Source organism: Plectropomus leopardus, chromosome 13, assembly GCF_026936395.1.
Source record: "Plectropomus leopardus strain MGB_pleo_1.0 chromosome 13, ASM2693639v1, whole genome shotgun sequence".
Classification (NCBI taxonomy): domain Eukaryota; kingdom Metazoa; phylum Chordata; class Actinopteri; order Perciformes; family Serranidae; genus Plectropomus; species Plectropomus leopardus.
Window position 1 is genome coordinate 24,848,742 of NC_142188.1, and position 20,330 is coordinate 24,869,071.

The window sequence follows — 20,330 nt, forward strand, 5'->3', positions numbered from 1 at the left end:
GTCCTATTCATATGGCAGAATTGACAATAAATTTGACTTTGACTTTGACAGACTGTTGCTGCTTGATGCTTTGAAATGGCGGACAAGGTGGAACTGCTATAGACAACCCCCGCAGTGTTGTGTAAACACTGTTGTTACACGATCACAACACTGATGTGATGTTTGCAGTCTAGACACAGGGTGCAGTCATAGGTGTGAAGAGTGAACAAGAGGGGGCTGAGTACAAAGCCCTGGGGTTCTCCGGTGTTTAGCTCTAGAGCGGAGGAGGTGTGGCTGCTCAGCTGAACTGTCTGAGTCTGTGTTAGTGTGGGAGTCAAGTGTCCAGTTGCAGAGTATGGCGTGTATATCCACAGTGCTGAGCTTGTCAGCCAGCTTCATGGGGGTGATGTGTTAAATGCTGAGCTGAAATCAACAAACAGCTTTCATATGTAGGTGTTGTTATTTTCAATATGTGTGACAGTGGAGGGCAGATGTCCTTGGTGTTGTTGGTGTTAAGGTCATCCTCCAGTCCTCTAATCCCTCTGCTCCGCCTCCTTGGTGCCAGCTTTCAGTCTCGCTCTGGTGGCTCTGGATGCTTTCTTGTCACCCAACTGAAACACAGCTGTTGGTGGCCCTCCTTTCATGATTGGGGCATTTATTGTCTTCAGTGATGCATATTCCTTTAGGTTGCTGTGACTCTTGTGGGTGACGGCATCTCTGAACATGTGCCAGTCTGTGCATTGAAACAGTCCCATGGAACTGCTGTAGCTTCATCTGTCTGTACTTTAAATGTTTTTTGTTTTTTTTCTGAGGGTTTGATCCTTTGTATCAGCAGGGAGTACGTTGGCAGGAGAAGCAGAGAAATGTGAGAGTGGGGGCGGGGAGGGCTTTGTAGCTGCCAGGAATGTTTGCGTAAACATGGTTCAGGGTATTGTTTCCTCTGGTGGAAGTGAGGACATGCTGGTGAAGTTTAGGTAAAGCAGTTTTGAGTATGGCTGAGCAATAGATTGATATTATACAAAATATTGTTTTAGATCACAATGTTTTAAGTGTTGTCTTTCCCTGTTTTTAAAGACTGCATTATAGTAAAGTGGTGTTATTTTCTGAACATTTTTCTGACTTTTCTAACTGTTCTATTATTTGTCTTTAACTACTTAGTCATTAATCTCACATTACCGGTGATTATTTGTCAAAAATCTCATTGTATAAATACTAAAGCGCCTTCAGTCGAGCCGTCAATATCGTTGCAATATCGAAATCCATGAATTGGGTCAAAAATATTGTGATGTTTGATTTTTTCCACATCACCCCAGTTCTAAATTCCATTTTGTTAGAAAGGTACAATAAATAAACATCAGGTGGTTTCTCCTGTAGGCAGATATCTTAACATTACAGGGTGTTGTCATGCACTGTCTGTAGACATGAACTCTGTAATCATCACCCAGTAATTCAACATTTAATTTTACTTTCTTTTCCCAAACTAACCACAGTAACTTTGTAACTTTACGTTACTTATGAGACTTAATGTTGAGTACGTAACTTTATTCATGTGACGCTAATTTGCAAGATATTACACGAACCGTTGTATAATGATACTTTTAACATTGAGAATTTCCTAACTGGGCAATTATTGTTTTTATATTTAACTTTTATGCAACGCTTACTCTATGCTACTTTTACTGTGTTGTGAGGAAGTTATTTTTGTTCAGGACTGTGTCACAGAAGTGAGAAAACACAAATAACCTGTAACACTTGTCTTAAAGTGTCTTTTCTGTCACTTGGACCTTGCCATACCTTAACAAGATTAGCACTTGTTGTAACACATTTTCTTAGAGTAATCATGCTCCATGAAACACATCAGTATGAATGCTAATTGGAGCAGCTGTATCATATTGGTCTTGACTGATATAACTTGTTCTTCCCTGAGGCTTTGTGTTACTTTCCTTCCTACCTGATTTAGCAAACGCGATGCAGTGCTCCATATCACAGCCTCGACAGTCATATATAAAATGCACCAGCATATAGAAGTAGGTGGTTACCAGCCAAGGTTACCATGAAATAATGTGTAAAATGGAAAAGAATAATGGGTTGTTTTAGTGTGCAGGTTAAATAGATTGGGATTTATAGGACCTGCGTGAACTTGTGCTTTTGTTTTTGCATTTTATTAAAGATTCAAAGAAACCAGCATGAAGGCATGAGTATGCATTCCTGCAATTTAGTGAAATGAGCACAGTGTCTTGAAATGCAAATGCTTTGTGCACACAAATTTGGGAAAAGACATTTCTCAAACACAAAGAATTCAGGAATTAAACAAGTTTGTTGTCTGGCAGTAAACTAATTTGAGTGACAGTAAAAAACAGTGCTGGTGTTGTCGTGCTATACCTGAACCACGAGTTGCTGTTGAAATAATGTCAAAAAGACATGCTGAAAATGATTAAGCTTATAATGATAAATATGCTTTATATATAATGGTAAAATATTTGACTATTAAAGGGGCAGTTCATTAATTTTACACATTAAATTTAGTTTCATATTTGAGAGTTCTACTCAGCCTACAAAAGCAATTGTAAAATGTCTTCTGTGGCTCTGGAGGAGTTTGTCAAGCCTGAGAAAATAAAATCTGCCTCACCGTTCCTCATGCTTTAAACTCTGTTGCATTAATTAATAATTATAACCACAAAGTCTGCAAAACCCATGTTACTGCAATTATCAGTTCTGAGTTAGTATAAACATCAGACTAAACTCACATCTGATTTGGCACCTAGTACAGAACAAAACAATTGGGACTGTCTGTTTTTGTAAATCAGTATTTCAAGGTGTAGGCAGAAATTTAATAGATGAAATGTAAAACTGTCGATTCATAAAATTTTTTGCAAGCATAAACATAAAAAACATAATCCGAGCAGTGTAAGAAGCAACAATTAGAATTGGTGTCAAATATCGAGTACACAAGTTGAATAATTTTGGGTTCTTCTGCCTGCAGCCTCTTTTCAGATTGAATCATCACTATTTGGCAATAATGTTCAGAGCCCAAAAGCTCTCAAGTGTGAGGCAACAAAGCTTGTTTCCTGTGGACTAGATGCACACCTTCACTCTGTACACCTGCCAGCCATATCAAGATAGACGAAATGAACGTGGACACTAGTCAATATATCCAGCCGCAGGTGCAAAGACACTAGAGACGGAGTGCAGTTTATATTCATTGATTGTCTCCAGGTGTTTCTTTGGTCTCTTGTTTGTAAGGTTAAATTAACTGGCTTCAGTGACTACAGCTGTCACCAGTCATGTACTTTTTGTGTTTAACTTCCATACAAGATTCATGGAGTTCCTTTGGGCCAGAGGCATCTTTGCGGCAGATGTTTACAGATAACAGTGGAGTAGCATACAGGATGGACATTATCTTGTAATGTACAGCTCCAGCCTTGATTAAATGATTCATTCCCATCCAGCTGTCGTCTGTTGGCCCCTGTCACTCACTAAAATTGTCTACAATGTACTCCTATTGATTTCTGGGTTGTCATGCCCTGTGGGAAGGAGATAACCCAATCAAATGCAGTCTTTGCCTCCAACATGAAAAACACAATTTTCTGTCTGCAGAATCTTCACACCGCCTCGCCGTGTTTGAAAGCCCTCAGGTGGATCTCTTTGAATTCCTTCAATTGTCTTCAGCTGTTTTTTTCCCGCCCCGATTTGCATTCAGAAGGGGGCATCTCACATTTGCAGAGGAATTCATAATCTGCAAACCTAGTTAATAAATCAATCTTTCAGAAATGGGATTTTTCTGGTCGTACATAGTCCTGAAAGACATCTGTCATGTTCATGTTAATATGAAATTCCCGCCTTTAAACCATTTATCACCAGACATTTAAAGCATCCTTCTCTAAGTGTTAAAATACCTTTTAGAAATGTTGTTTCTTCTCTCCCTCATTTCATTCACCTGCCTACAGGCTATAATCAGACTGTGGGAAATACAGTAAAATGAAAAAAACTGAAAAGCCTTGAAAGTTTTGCAGTAAAACTTTTCTGTTGCTTTGAGGTTAACTTCTCTGCGTCTTATTCTTGGCCCTCCCTTGGCCCTTTGCTCGTCATGTATACAGGCTTTTAAAGAAAAAATGAAAGGGTGTTAGCTGTAACAATAATATAAAGCACTGCAAAAGGTTGTATTTAGGACTGCCTTAGGAAGCCTTGAAGCTTCTTTAAATTCTTTTTTTTTTTGCATGTCTATTGATTCAGTTTAAACCACCCACATCAATATTTGATGCCCAGAGGAACTTACGAAAAGAGTGGTGAAGTCTGCAGGGCAGGTAGGAGTTGTAGTTTATAGGTCTAACAAACGCAGACTATCAGCTGGGACACTGCTGTTTGTGTCCCGAGTGAAACAAAGTCAGTGCTGTTTCAACCTGAGGTCATTGTTGTTTTAATGCAACTTTATGTAACATACGTTTGTCTGTCACATACTGACAACACTTACATAATGTGTTTACATCCCAGTAAATACTTATTTTAACCCAAAACGTGTTTTTTTTTTTTTTCATTTTGCATTCCCACTACCAGTACACCGGGTCTGCCTTTCTGTCAGCTGCTCTGTGTGTGTATGCGTTGTGTTGTTGGTGTGTCCGTGCAACATCAGAGAAAGGCAGGAGAACAGGTACACAGTAGACAGCAGCAGGAACAGAGATCTTTGAAAACATTTCAGTGGTTTCCTCTTTTTGTATAGCTCTTACTTATTCAGTCTCTCTTTCAAACTCGGTGCATATGAATTTGGATTGGTGTTTTAGCGCTGTTTAGGAGGAGATGGACAGTAATTAGTAACGGCACATCATTGCATCTCACTGGCTGGGGAGCTGAAATTATCGCGGTCACCCAGGTGTTGTATTACCATCAATGGGGATCGGAGCCAGAAGCGATAAAAACCTGTGTCTACTGCAGAGTCACTTGACCCAGATGTCAGTGCCGATCGTATGCATTCACATTGCATTAAAAAGCCAGATGTTAGCAGGTGTTAGCATTTTTTTTGTGCAGTAGGAATGCGGCTATAGAGACCCCAAAAGAGTGCGGGTGCCTTCAGTGACGTTATTGGACAACCTAGGAGTATCTGTATTCGACAACCTAATGAGAACATTTATTTTATTCTATTATTAGTATTATACTATTTGTAGAATTAGATTCCAGTGGTGGCTGCATAATATTGCTTCAGATTCGTGACATCCAAACATTTCCAATGTAAAGTAAAGTCAACATTTATTTAAAAAAGATAGATCAATCCATATTTGTTCATATTCAGCCTTAAAAAACCATTTACTCTACAGTCAAAAAACAGTTTGCTCTCCTGCTTTTGGAACACAAAGAGTGGCACTGACCTGTACCAATCTGGGAGTGTCATAACAATCTAACAGCACCATTAAATACATTTAATCATTAAAGGTGTTGCATGTAAACTCTGCAGAAAGAGTCTCATTTCATCACATGGTCATCACATAGAGATGCTTTGGGCTGGGCGTCTCAACAGAAGCAGCAATTAACTATCTTTCTCCAGAGAGCTTCATTCAAAAACCTCAATACAAGGTTAGAGGGTAAAAATCACTATTAATATTTGGTACAACCCTCATTGTGATGAAACTATCAAACAATGACTCCAGGATACAAACTGCTGTAAAAAAAAGCTTCTTTTGACTCTCTGTAAGGTCAATGACTGTGTGTTCTAACCTCCAGTTATTGTAGAGAGACACAGTATTATCAAACAGTTGTTCCCTGTCCTTATTGTTCCTCACCAACCAGCTACGATGCCATTCTGTTTTCATAAAACTCAAGTGTCTGCAAATTTCTATCAACCTCATAATCCCATTGACTGTCATTACTGCACAGAAGTTAATGTATTTTTCAGTGTGATAATAAAAATGATTGTTAGGTTTAATTTTTCAGATACTGCCATCATTTATTCTCCACACAGAAACTCAGTATATGGATTGATATCAAACGAAGAAACTATTATTGTATGAAATTGTAAAAGCAAAGACCTAAAATAAAGTGTCAGAAAATGTACAGACATAGTTGCTAAAATCAGGGAAGATCAGTTTTGAGGAATAAAGGTTTATCTTTCCAGAGCTAAGTAAGAAATACTACTCATTGAAAATTCATGCAGTACATTCACACATATATGAACAAGACAGACATTTTTTGTTGATTTTTCTTTTTTCTTTTTTACTTCTGTGTGTTTTTTTGTAACAACATCTGACAGTTGGACCCCTAGTGTCTGGTCTCTTTCTGCCCTCTCTCCAGCAGATACGACTTCCTCTGGAGCTGACATCACTGGATTGCTTGTTTTTTAGGGCTTAGTTGTGTGATGCTGCTGGTTCAATCTGACCCTTTTTCTGGGTGCAGAGATACTCTCTTCTTTCTCCCTCACCCACTTCCTGTTAGATTTTACCACAGATGGATGATGAGAGGCAGGGCAGAGAGATAGGAACGGAGGTTCAGTGGAGCTCACCTGCACCAGCTGCCTCCTGCTTACTGAGGAGTACATAGATGAGCTGCAGTCCTCTCCTCCTCCCAGCTGGCCATCAGGTGTTTCCATGGGGTGCAAATCATCAGAAAATACTCTTGGAGATGAAAGAATTATTGGATAAAGCACTGGTTATGTGATAACGTAATGAAGTAAGATAAGTATGTTTTCATTATTCATCAAGGAAGGCTGTATGATGAGATGGCCTCCATTTATCTGCAGGTCACATCAAGTAATTTTAAAGAAAGCCGAGACAGCTTCTATATTATAATACATTATTCGAAGCCAACACTCAATCATGAGAGGAAGGAAAGCCAAGGTCACACCAAGAGAAAGCTGTGAAAAAGGGAGAGTGCATGAATACCAAAACTTTTCAAAACGAATGACTGAAGTAGCCAAAAAGAGACACATACTTCTATAAAAATGACAACAATCATTTAAGAGGAACCTTCACTGCTTAATAAGTCACTTATAACTGCCGCAGACCAAGGGTTGGAGGTAGACAACATGTTCTCATCACAGCTCCTCAAATGCTATTGTTTTATTTGTGGACCTACATGTCTAAAAATTAAGCGTTACGTACCCTCCTGCATCGTTCCGGCATGTCATTTACACTTTTTCTATGCATTGTGTCTTTTCAAAATAGCCTTTCATTTTTACAAGACGTTTTTTCCCCCAAAATACACTTACATATACTTAAATTTGTACTACTAAGTAGATAAAACAGTTTTTGAAGTTAATTTCTGTAGGTTTGGCTAACAGAAGCAGGTGGTTGGTTTTTTTTTTTTTTTTTTAGAAAAAAACCCACCTAATCAGCTCTTTACTCTCACCTGGGCTCTCATCTGCATCTCATCACCAATCAAGCCGTTCTATGAGCCTCGCCTGTCAACCCACTTATCGCCAGATTGTTCTTCCTTCTCTCGTGCAAGACTCTCCGGCACCTTTGGACTGATCTTCCTCTGCCTCTTCCCTGGGCTGTTTAGTGTCCTCTGCTGACAGTTTAACAGTGTGAGTTTCTCCATCTACTTACCTGTGGTGTCCTGTGGATCAGAGACTCTGACAGTTTCGCCACACTCGTCTTCGTGTGTAAAAACTTATGTGGTGGCTCCCTTTGAACTGCTGTGTGAGTGTGTGCCTCACATTTGGACTGTATTCTGTCCAGGTCTATTCCACGAACCAGCCCAAAGACTCTGGAGGCTTCCAGCCTGAAACTGGAACTGAACTGTGCCACTTACCTGTTTACACTGGTTCCTGCAAAGACTGAAAATAAGTCATTACCAATTCCTGCCACATTTGGGTCCACACACCAACCGTTACAGAAGTGAACGGTGGCTCCTGGCTGTCTTGAGTTTGTCTGACTCATCCACCATCTCTTCTGCCCTTCTAATATGGACTTTCTATTATATTATGTTATTATACTGTAGGTGTAGCTGCACCAGTCCAAAGAATTAATGGCCGTACTCCATATTGTTTGTTTTTTTTTGATTAATTTTCCGGGGTGCAACAACAACAGGACAGCTATTGCGTGAAAGGGGGAAAAGAGAGGCGATTAAATGTAGCAAAGGGAGGTATTGAACCCGCTATGTTCTTGCTGCTGCAGCAGGGATATAGCCTTTGTTATAAGGGCGCCTGCTTTTTCTAAAGATTTATTTTACATTCCTTCTTTGTTTCCTCAGATACCACAGACTCCTTACAACACTGTAAAATGCCATTAATACTACAACAAACATAAAGGACAAAAAAGTTGAAAAACACTCACTCTCAGTCTCGTGTCCATCGTTAAGCAGTCCAATTAGCACGACAGAAATCTGCTAAAACAAAATGACTAAAAAATGCACCACCAGTGTCTTTGTAAGGCACATTAACATTATATGTAAATAAAGGAACAATTACTGTGTGCGCCTCTGGACCAGGTGAAATCTAGAATATCGTTACTCTGGAGTTGTTCGTTGGCCATCTGCAGCCGTGTTGCTCTTCCTCATAATGCCACTGACCTATGACTTCACCACATGACATCACATTTCCCACAATGCCGTCTACTACACTGGGGTGGTGTTACTCTCTGCATTAAATAAAGGCAATACATTTTTTAAGGTACCTTTAAGTCACATTTAATTACATCTTTAAACCTTTTAACACCTTATTTATCACATTTTTAATCACTTGTAATGACCATATGAACGTAAACCATTATGAATTTATAACTGAAACATACAAAATAAACACATCAATAAAACTGTGTGAGACAGTTACAGTGGGTATTTCATGAGTTGGGTTGTTGGCAGCTGCCTCGAAGGAGGGCAAAAAGTCTTATCAAGTTTCTTTAGGTATTTTATATAGTGCTTTACAATTTTCCTCTCATTCACCCACACACCAAGGACACTTCAACTTGTGGACACCACATTGCACCATTGTTTATTTATGATATACTGTGTTAATACACGCACCTATGCAACTGAAAGACTTGCTACTGTTGCCCAAAATGCCATCCTACCAGTCTAAGCATCAGCAGAGGTTAAATGGCTAATAGTCACCCACAGGACCAGTGCACCATCTGTTTACTCAGATTAAAGGTCAGTCTTCACTGCAGAGAGAGAAAAGTAAATCTCTCAATTGAGGTGGGCAGAGACAGTTGAAAAAGCTTCTTAAGAAATCTCTGTTCCATCTGAATTAAATGGTTTTAATGTAGTGACTGAGAGTTTCGAAAGGCTCAGAAATACTTGATGTTATACACTAGAGTACATGGCCACATAGCCTGATCTGTGGGGTTTTGGTGTGAAGAGGGGATGTATAATTGATGATTATATTGGAGTGGTTCGGTGGTGTAAGTTCAGCTCTGAATCCATCATTCCAAAGTTTTAACACTGCACAGGGTCAGTTAACAGAAAGCAAAGGCTGCAACATGGTAATTTTGGAGGGCTGCATCTGTATCAAAAATTTGAAATTGGACTGGTATGTTTTATTCCACAAGGTCAACAACAAACTGCACAAGAAATAACCTAGACTGCAGAAATAAAATCACAGCTTACAAAACTCCTAAATAATAATGTGCAGCATAAAAAAGGAGAGGAGTTGTCACATTCTGCCAAAATATGTTGCAGTTCTGAAGGTTTGGTGTTATCGTGCACTTCTTCTGTCACTATCCAAATTAGCTTTTAGGAATTTTCTGAACGATTTTCAGTTCAGGCACTCTGTTTAATGTTTACTACAGTATGTTCTTTAACACTTTTTTAAAAATTATTTTGCTTTACTTATAGGGATAGTTGGGGATTTTTGAAGTGGGGTTTTATGAGATACTTATCTATAGTCAGTGTATTACATACAGTAGCCTGCTGTCGGTGCGCTCCCTGTTTGCAGAAATCAAAGGGACTAGCAAAGCTCAGCATTACACCACTGTGGAGTAGAGGCGACATCAAAACATATTTTAGTCACTTTACCTCACTTTCATTCAGCTCTTTCCCTTGGCGCTTTATTCTTTCAACTGTAAATGCAGAAGCCCAACAGCACTGTTTCACCTCCGGTCAGCTGTTTGGATCAGACTCTGCGCTTTGTGGAAGAGACAGCAAACTGTCAAACTTGGCAGCACAAATAAAATATGAACCTGTTACTGGATTGTCTATTTCTCATCTTGAATGTTTGCAGAAATATCATTTAGTGTACTGTTTAGCTCTAAAATGAGAAAGCTGGTGCAGCCACTGGGCGGGGCTTCTTTTAGTCGACTGTTTCCAACATGGCGGCCAGGTCAAAAACTTTTCCAGCTAAAAGTCCACTGAAATATTTTTATGATAACATTTGAGAAGACAAATAGACAATCCAGTAACAGAATCTTGATTCATATTTTATCAGCGCTGCTTACTCTGAATGCAGTTCACGAGCAGTGATTGATATGACTGACAGCTGTGTTAGAGACCCCCTCTGTTCTGATTGGCTGTTTTCATTATGGCGTGGTAGATCTTATCTTCCAAATGTCATTTTGGGCAGTAGGCAGGCAAGAAGTGACATGATTTTTTTCACAGACTATCTTTCTCATAATACCTTGTGTACGTAGTGACAATTTCAGCAAATATGACATTAAGTTATAGGTTATTTTCCCAAAACTTAGCAACTGATGTTTTATTGTTTTGTCTGTTGAGTAAGGAAAACATTTTGGATACATAAATTTGATTTTATTCTCATTATTAGTGAAAATTCAATACTTTCCTATTATTTCTCATGTGAATGAAACTCCCAGTCAGTATAATTCTGTTTTTCTGGTTCTGCAGAGCCTGGCTCTAAACTAGTTAACATATTTCTGTGACACTCCAAAAGGTCACAGTGAACTCCCAGCAACAATGGGTTTTCAATGGAATTATGAAAAAGAATTAAGGAAAGGTCACATTCAGCAACACCACTGATTAACTTTTCTGATTAGTATGTTAAAACTGTTTTTTTACTACCAAATTATACCGAACAAGTTCAGGTGTGTGCTGGGAAAGTAGCAATTAGGGGATTGCCGGTTGATTGAAGCAAAGAAAAGGTCTAAACTCCACCTCCCTTTGTCCAGCCTGAGCTGACGCAGATGGTCATTTGTGCCAGCTGCCATGTGGCCACATAATGCGTCCTGCCACATCGGCCACAGTCGCAGTCAGACAGAGGACAGCTGGTCCCAGCTTGCACCGCATCAACCGCTGAACATGCACTGCTGTGGCCTGATGTGCACATGCTGAAGAATCACATCTGTGCTGATTTACCATACCTTCACACATCTCTTTACATCCACATGAACAAGCCAGTGCGTGTTGGATAAATTTCTCTTTATATGCAAAATGTCATCTGCATCTGTGAAATTTTGAAGTTTATCTTAAAAATCTATTTCTATTCTTTGTTTAAATGTCACCTTTGTTGCAAAAACTGATGCAAATCTTGTATATTTCAGAGCACAGTCAGAGTATACACGGTAAATGTTAACACGATATCACACCAGGAATATCTTGTTTGACACTTGCTGCACATCTGACATGTTTGCCATTAAAAGGAATTCATCTACAATTCAAAATAAATCTTTCATCCCAGAATTAGCTCGAGGGAGATGAATTAATGTGACGATCATCTCTTTAAAATAAATCAAAACATTTCTAAAATTAACTTGCATATCAATTATGTATTGCCAGCTTTAATCTGATGTGTGGTCATAGATTTTGAATCATAGATGATGTGTGCAGAGGGCACTGCCTGCATATTCAGCTGCTGCTTTCACATGACAGGATCTTGCAAACTATTAAAATCTGGTTCCTTAAAAGTAAAATTGACTCACCTACCAGACAAGTCCACTAAAGTTACCCCCCTGGATTTAATAATAAGATTTGTTTCAAACAAAAAACCAAACCAAAACAAACAAACTGTCTATGATGTCCATTAACCGTTCCTCTTGATTGGGTTTTATCTAGAGTTTCAAATATATAGATTTGAAAATGATGTTCTTATTCTGGCTTGTAGAGACATTTGTCAAAAGGTATTTAGACTGCTGCAACTCCTGCTAATGTCAACATTATCTGAGCTGGGGTTTATGCTGTTCATTAAAGGGCGTCTTCTTTTCGGGTTTTTATAACATTCTGTAGCTTCACAGTGTTCCTTATGTACTCAAATCTAAAAATTCAGATGATGTTCAAAATACACGTCTTTCAAGGACCCTCCCACCCCATCCCCTAGCCTTCTTTTAGTATTTTGTTTTATCAATCTTCCAAATTAGATATATTCCTTTATTCCACTAATCCCCTAACTAGTGGACACCACGTTGGTCCATTTTCAAAAGTCACACATTAACAAACTAACTAATGATTGAGGTAGCGGTAGACCAGCAACTCCCAGTGTTCTGTAAGGTAGAATAGTGTTTTTGTTAATTGAGTCTGTTGGCTTGAAAAGATGGTTTTGGGTTTAGTTTGAGAACTCTATTGAGGAGCTCTGACATCTGCAGGGAGCTCAGTGTGGAGCCGGTGCTCCTTTGTGTTGAAAGGGGCCAGCTGAGGTGGTTCGGGCATCTGATTAAAATGCCCTCTGGGTGCCTCCCGTTAGAGGTGTTCTGGGCTTGTCCAACTGGTAGGAGGCCTTGGGATGGACCCAGAACCTGCTGGAGGGATCATGTATTTCACATGGCATGGGGACACTTCCTCCCCAAATAGGAGCTTGAGCATGTTGCCAGTGAGAGGGACATCTGGAGTACTTTGCTCAGCCTGCTGTCCCTGCAAGCTGGCCCTGGATAAATGGATGAAATTGGATAGACGAATGGAAGGTAGTCCTTTTTAAGAGGCTAAAATCCATCATGCTACTGCCTCTGTTCACAGCTACCAGTCTTTTGACAGAAACAGAAATTCAGCCTTGCAAAACATAGAGAGTTATTGGACTACTGCTGCCTTGATTGCTTTGTTAGTTTGTGTTGTTGTGTCACTTTCATTGTGGCATGGCAACCAATGTGGCATCGACAGCAGTTCACTGCTTAGCTTTCTGTGCCCTACTTGTGTCTGCTTCTCCAAACTGGGAGTGCGCCCAATAATGGATCATTGATGAATAAATGTTTTAAAATACAAGATTACTGTATTTAAGTATTAGTTGAATTAAACAGTAAAAATGCAGTATTGCATTATTCAGAGCTGCATGTGTGGGGGTTTAGGGAGTCAAGGGCACGAGCCCTTTAATCTACGCCACTGATTTGCTAATGACTGACTGGTACCCAGAAAAGATGCAGTTGGCCTTAAAGCCAGGTACCAAAAAGAGAGAATTAAAATGTGAGCTAAAATGAAACAGGGAGGCATGTCATAATATTTCAACCAAAGCAAACTCTCCCAGTCATGCTTCCACAGGGCTTAACTTTAATATTTTCATTTTGAAGACGCATTTTCATTTTCAAAGCCAATATTGTAATGTGCATGTGCGTTCTGTGCCTGAGGAAAATAACTGTCCTGTAGTCTGTATTCGTTATCAGAAAAGAAAACGTGAAGAGCCAGACAAACAAATTAGCCACTGTCTTCAAGCCACTGGGAGTCTGTTTAAAGTGTCTTATTATATGTGTGAAATACAAACTGAGAATAAAAAGTTACAATTGGCACAACTTTTACTTTTCTTTGCTCTGGTGCTGCAGACTGGCTTGTGAAAGAAGAAATTAAAGAAAAATTAACCACACTTGATGGTTAAAGTCACTGAGATGACTGTAGAGCAGGAGCAGGCAACCTTGGGCACACAAACAATTAATGGCACAACAATTAGTATGCAAGAAAGGTTTTGAAATGTTCAATGCAGGGTTTCGGTCTGCTGTTCAGTTGCTCATTGTACGTGTACTGCACAGATGGAGCAGCAGAACGCCAGGCACAGTGAAAGTAAAACATTGATTGTGCTGGATCTAAAAGTTTGTTTTCACTTCCTCTGAAGAAGCTGCTCGTCTCATCTATCAGTCTTTTCTGATCAGCTCTGATTAGATTGATGAATCAATTATTCATCCCGTTATTAAAAAACCACAAACTGCTGCTGAGGAAAAAAAGAATTCATGAATTGCATTTTACAGAAATGCAAAAAGTCAGAATTTAGAGAGGGGACTCAGAATGACACATAAACACACAGAAACAAAACCTGCATATTTTGCAACTTTAGCATTGCACTTAATGAGAGCGTGGATTACATCCTTTGTTTGACGGTCATAGAAAGAAACTGTGATTTGACTGTAATGGAAGAGCTGCCTCAAACATGCATCTTGAGGAGCAATGGGTTGAGATTATATTGCTAAGGCACACTGATTAAAAAGAAAATTTCAAAATGATAAGTCATATCACATATTTTAGAACCCTATTATAGAGCCAAACACAGAAACAAAGACACTCCCAGACTTCTACTGTCTGCATGGTGTGCTGCAGTTTCCCACAATCCACATGTAAGCATCTAAAATGCAAAACAAATAGTTAAAATTCTCCCCGGATGTACTCTAACAATGCAATGTATTATCAATTTGTAATGTTTAATGCATCCCGGGAGTCATTTTGTGATGACTTGTTAAAAAACATTTCTCGATGAATGTGCTTTGCCTCAACCCGCCTCGTTCGTTTCAATTCAATTACTGATTTTCTTTCCCATGCCTCTGAAAAAGCTACAGGGAATAGAAGTGAACTTAATCCATTTGCAGTGTTAGTGAATATTTGTGAATTTTAAATGACTGTTATGCAGAAAAAAAACAACGTTCTGACGATACTTCATGCTGCTATAGGACGATGCTACCTTCATGGATGTGAATTTATGAGAAATTATTAATGTCAAATGTTTCAATCACTATGCAGTTGATACTGTAATTATTTTACTCGTGTACTGCAAGGACTAAAATAATTGGCACATGAGAATCATGTCATTTAAAAAAAAAATAAAAAAGGATATGGATCAAATCTAAAATGATGACAAGAACAATTGCCCACCTGCTCACATAACCCACAGCTGCATGCTGTGAGCTCCAGCTGTTCTCAGAGCAGTGAAAAGTGAAAGGCAGTAAGAAACCACTAACGAGTAGTAGAAAGTCTGCCAGACTGAGAGAAACTGATCGGTAACTGAAAAAACTTTATAACAAATTAAGTCTTTGAAACCTTCCCTGATTAGGCGTGGCATGTGGATCGAGGCAACACAGTGTCACTAACTGTCAGGACATAATACAGCAGAACTACTCACACCATGTATGTAATTTCTCATTTAAAAGATCTTTGAATTAGGCTGCGCCCTCTCCTCAAACAGAGGAACCTTTGTTAAAGGTGAAAAACCTAAAAGCTCAGCTTACTGTCCCCTGAGGCCGTACCAACCTGACCAAAGTCTTCTCATTTAAGAAAATATTGAGAGATATTTAATAAATGGATGAATAAATGAATGAGTGAGTGACTAAGTAAGAGTGTGAACTGAATTAATGAGGCGCTCTGCATCTAAAACAGCATAAAACCATGCTGCAGCTTTCCCTTTACTCATTATTTCTAAAAGATTTTCCAACTACATTTCTCAAAGTGAAACTCTAGTTTCTTAAAACACAAGTCTTTCTTTGAAGTTTTGGCTACCATTTATACCAGCAATAATGACATTGCACTCACAAAGTTAATAGCTAAAATCTGGGAACACAGCCACATTGATAAAAAAGAAGTCCAGCAGGGCAGAAACTGCAAGCAGTCCGACAATCCGCAAGGTTGTAAGAAAAACCCCTCGGTAAGCAAAACATGTTTGGGTCAGAAAACGAAAGGAAATTCTTCAGTTTTTACCCCAACTGTGATCATCTGTCACATTATTCCTCCTGACTTTGTGGTTTAACTTTGATAAATCAAACCATAGTTTATCCTGACATTTCAGTGTACTCACTTTTGGTTGTTCAACCCAACATTGCAGTTTAGAAAATCTTGCAAAATTCTGACCATTTTACCACGAGTTCGTCATTGTATTTGCAGCTCAGCGCATGCAGTACTTTGTTATCTTTGTTTGTTACTCAGCCCAGATGTATCAAAAGTGCCCTTCAGAGGTGCTCACCTGGTAAAGCGTGAGTCCTTAACAGCGACATGGGTGTGATTCCAACAACTGCACGTAATTTTCTCTCTCCACCCACCCTTTCATGTCCATCTCTACTATCTAATGAAAAAAAAATGCCCCTCTAAAAATCTAAAAAAGTGTTTTTTATTAACTTTACATTTGTATAAAAATCTCCATCTCTACTATCTAATGAAAAAAAAATGCCCCTCAAAAAATCTAAAAAAAGTGTTTTTTATTAACTTTACATTTGTATTAAAAAAATTAGGAAATTTATGATACATTGACTACATTTACATGCACAAAATATTCCAGTTTTTGCCCTTATTTTGAAAAATTGAACTGTCTGCATATCTCCAGCTTCTCTTTTTTTTTTCCTCTTGTTCAGTGTCTTTACTTACTCATTTATTTATTTATTTGGCTGATACCTTGGCTACTTATCTTTTTGAATATATGTTTTGTTTGGGAAATATAGCAAAATGAAAAGCTGTATGAAATGATATGATAAAAAATAACGTATAATATATATATATATATATATATATATATATACACAATAAATATATATATCTATATATATCTCTATATCTGTTTATATATATATATATATATATATATATATATATATTGAAAAAGACAATATTCCTACTAAGCTGTTTACAGGGCCAGTGAAATTAAATATTACTTTAATATTGTTGTTTACATGCAGTCGTACAGCTCAGATTACTGTACCCTAACATGTCATTTACCACCTCAAAATATGGAAAGGTTGGAATGGCTGAAGCTGCTTGTGCCAATTTGCTTCTTAACATCGATCCTAACATCATGTTCAGGATTTTTTCAGTTTTCTGATGGTGGCATACTTGTTGGATCATGTGGACACAGCCTCCCTCATATTTGCACAAACCAAAATCATGTTGGCATCCAAGCCTGCCATCTTTAAAAGTAGGAGGGTTTCTCCTTTTGACCAGAAATGTGGGCTTTTATTTTGGGAATGTATCTCTACTACAGCCTCACAAACTGTTGGCTAGTTGTTTTATGTACAGCGTATCCATGACAACGCAATGAGCTGACCATTAACATGCAAGAGGCGATGGGTCGCAAACTTTGGTAAAAAAACAACAAAAAACCAAGGGAGAAGCATATTCTGAATACGCTGTATACATGTCCAAAGACTGCTCCTAAAACCCAAATGATATCAGCAAATCCTACATATTTGAAATGCACAATATTTAATTCGCAAAAAAAATGTTTATTGACCAGCAACAGCTGGCTTAGCCACGGGGTTCACACACCCTCCAACTGCTTCTGAACACCAAAGTATCCATAATGGTGCGATTCTTGAATTTGTAACTGTTATTTTAAAGTATAATCCTGACGGTTATCTCATTACTGTAACAGGCTTGGTCACTGTTGTGCGAAACAAAAAATCTCATGATCTTCCACTTGCAGCTAACCTGAGCTGCAGAGAAGGGGAGGAATAATTGCGTATTTTTAATGGATGATATATCTGTCTAGGGAAGAATAAATAGACTTTGGAAATTGGGAAGATTATCACCTGAGGCTTCCGCACTCACAACACTGTTCACAGTCGAGTGATGAAATTCGAGTGAATGATTGTTTCCGAGTGAGACTGTGTGAAAGCTTTCGTGAGGCAAACAAAGAGATTCATGTAACAAAGAGAGCGCGGCGGTTGAAGCTGTTATTCGCACTCCAGCAGGTCTTCCTCTGATATCGCAGGGCTCCAGCCTCAAAGCAGAGACCATGGTTTCAGTCGAAGCAACAATGAACGACAGACTAATGAACGCTGAACAGAAGGTGATAAAACTCCCTTAAGACTTCTGTTAGTGGTATTGGTTCCAACTGAATTTTCAGTTCGATGCTGTGCAGCTTTGAACCAATGTGATTAACAACTTGGACTAAGCTTCACCATAACAGATTATGACAATATTGCTCAAGATGGAATAATTAAAAACAAAAAGAAGACAGTTTATGATCTTGGACATTTATCAGCATAATGTAGCTGAATAAAAAAAAACAATTGTCTGTTTTTCAAAGCTTTTGAATGAATAGTTCAACAGTTTGGTAAATTTTCTAATTTGCTGTCTGTTAGTTTGCTTTCTGTTTTGTTAATTTGATAACATCAGAAACTGTAACTCTTTGAGAGTTTCATCCTTAGATTTGTTTATCGTCTTCCAAAGTCCATAAGAATTTTTTTTTTTTTTTTAAAGTGGTTGGCCTATCAAATTTAATGTGAGATGCCACCATCATGTTAAATATGAAGCTTGGGCTCTAGGTTTTATTTCATACTCAGTGAGATGTATTGTCTGTCATGGTAAATGTAAACACAATGACCTCAGTTACCTCCTGCTTCAGTGGATTACGATGAGTTATAAAAATGTGAACCATCTTTTTCTTTTGCTTTTTGGTGGCCTTGACAGTCAAAAGATAATATTATCCTTGGTCCTGAATGTAAATAGTTTCGGACAACTCTACGCTCTCTTTCCTGATGTACAACATTTAATTTCATATTCATATATCATTGTTTTGCAGTTATCATGTTGAAATTATTATTTAAATCTAAAGAAGCCCAGCATGAATCCTGAGGTTAACATGGTAACACTAAGCTTTAATGTCTGAGTCCAATTTTTCTCTGTTATGTTATATTATGGTTAAAAGGCTTTGTTTATGCAGATATGTCTTCATACATTTTAAATGTGTCTGACTCTTTTAGTTCTTAAAAGGAGCAGTAACTTAACAGATGTTCAGAGGAGATTTAGCTGGTGAACTATACACTGTAGATCAGATATAGACAGTATTATAAATCTTAATGCACAATGAGATATATGCCGTATGGAAAGTAGTATAAATATAAATACCCTATTGGTCAGATACATACAGTCAGTGGTATAGTAGAGTGTATCGACATGTTTAAATACCCACCTCTTTTTCTAACTGTTTATTGTATACCCACGCCAAAAAAACATAGAAACATAAAGGAGAGTGTAACCACTTTCTCCTTGGTAACCGAGTCGTCAACCTAGTACGCTGCAAAAGAAATTAATTGTTTTAACTTGAAAAAGTTAGTGTCTGGGCTGCCTTAAAATTTTAAGTTGATTGAACTTGAGATAAGTAAGTTTATAAAGATTCAACTTGTCTTCTCAAATTCAGTCAACTTAAAAATATAAGGCAGCCTGGACACATAACTTAAAAAAAAGTTAAAACAAATAGATTCTTTTTACAGTGAAGTACGCCCAACTCACCAGCTACTACTACATCTGTGTATACAGTATAGACATTTATTCACTAATTTGATTTTTTAATCTAATTAGTGAATGCGGCCACCGTGCTGTCCTCTGAAGAGCTGTGAGGGTTTTCATAGCACAACTCCTAAAAATTATGCTAATAAGAAATAAAACCTTCACAGAGCTTCAGCTGTCATTTAATTCTTGTCGATGACGGTGCTGCCAGAAAAGGTCTTTCTAATCCAAGAGAGGAAGCATTGGACACAGTTCTTCCTCTTCTTTTTCTCCTGGGCACTGGTGGTGACAGGAAAGTATAGGACATTAACCCTTCAGAACCTTGAATGACTTTAGTTTTCTTGAGCTGCATTCATACACCTTTCACAAGCAATTAAACATTTTGAAACCTGAGCAAACTGATTGATTTCTGTCAAAAGCATTTAAAAAAAAAAGAGGCAATTATCAACTTAGCATGAATGTCCTCCAAATTGAAAGAAATTCTTAAAAGGTGAGAAGAGAAAGAGTTAATTAATTTTGTACCAGTTAACATAGACTATATGCTTCAAAACTGGCCTAAACACCTGTGTTATCACTTGGCAAAACTCAGTATGCACATAGTGATGTTGGCAGCAACCACACCCTACAAAGATGGTGTCTGTGTAAACGTATAACTTCAGAAAAAAAAAAACCAACCAAAAACTCTGCTCTGTGCATCCAGCGTGAAGGTTGCATCATATATTTTGGTCATAACTCTCAGAAAGAAAGCAAATAAATGTATTCCCCCCAAAATTGTACCATGTGTATAGCCGATTGCTGCCACAGATGCTGATTATATAGTTAATTGCTTAAATGTATATTTGAGATGCTTTTGATATATAAGTAGAGTGTTTGGAAAAAAAGACCTTGCTGAAAAAAGTGTATTTTCAGTAATAAATAGCAATTCAGTGACACCAGTGACTGCAACAGTAAACAATGTGCTTTTGAAACACTGTGTCTAACTCATTTTACAGCACAGGCTAGACTCAATTTCTCAGTACCTCTTAATAAGTCTTATCTTTCTTATTGGAGAAAACATTCAGATACTCTCCCCTTTTCTCTCT

At 38.1% G+C, this 20,330-nt stretch overlaps 1 long non-coding RNA gene across 5 annotated transcripts in view; it reads left to right on the forward strand.

Moving 5' to 3' along the window:
* The window catches only part of LOC148187723 (uncharacterized), a 139,536-nt gene that overhangs the window by 27,996 nt on the left and 91,210 nt on the right, over nucleotides 1–20,330 (forward strand). For 2 of the 5 annotated variants that reach the window (XR_015778494.1, XR_015778493.1), the window contains 2 exons: nucleotides 7,278–7,489; nucleotides 7,644–7,933. The exons of 2 other annotated variants lie outside the window; for them this stretch is intronic. This is a non-coding gene — a long non-coding RNA (uncharacterized LOC148187723). Of the gene's footprint in view, nucleotides 1–7,277; nucleotides 7,490–7,643; nucleotides 7,934–20,330 lie in introns of those variants that run through there. One more of the 5 variants, XR_015778496.1, reaches the window with a different exon arrangement.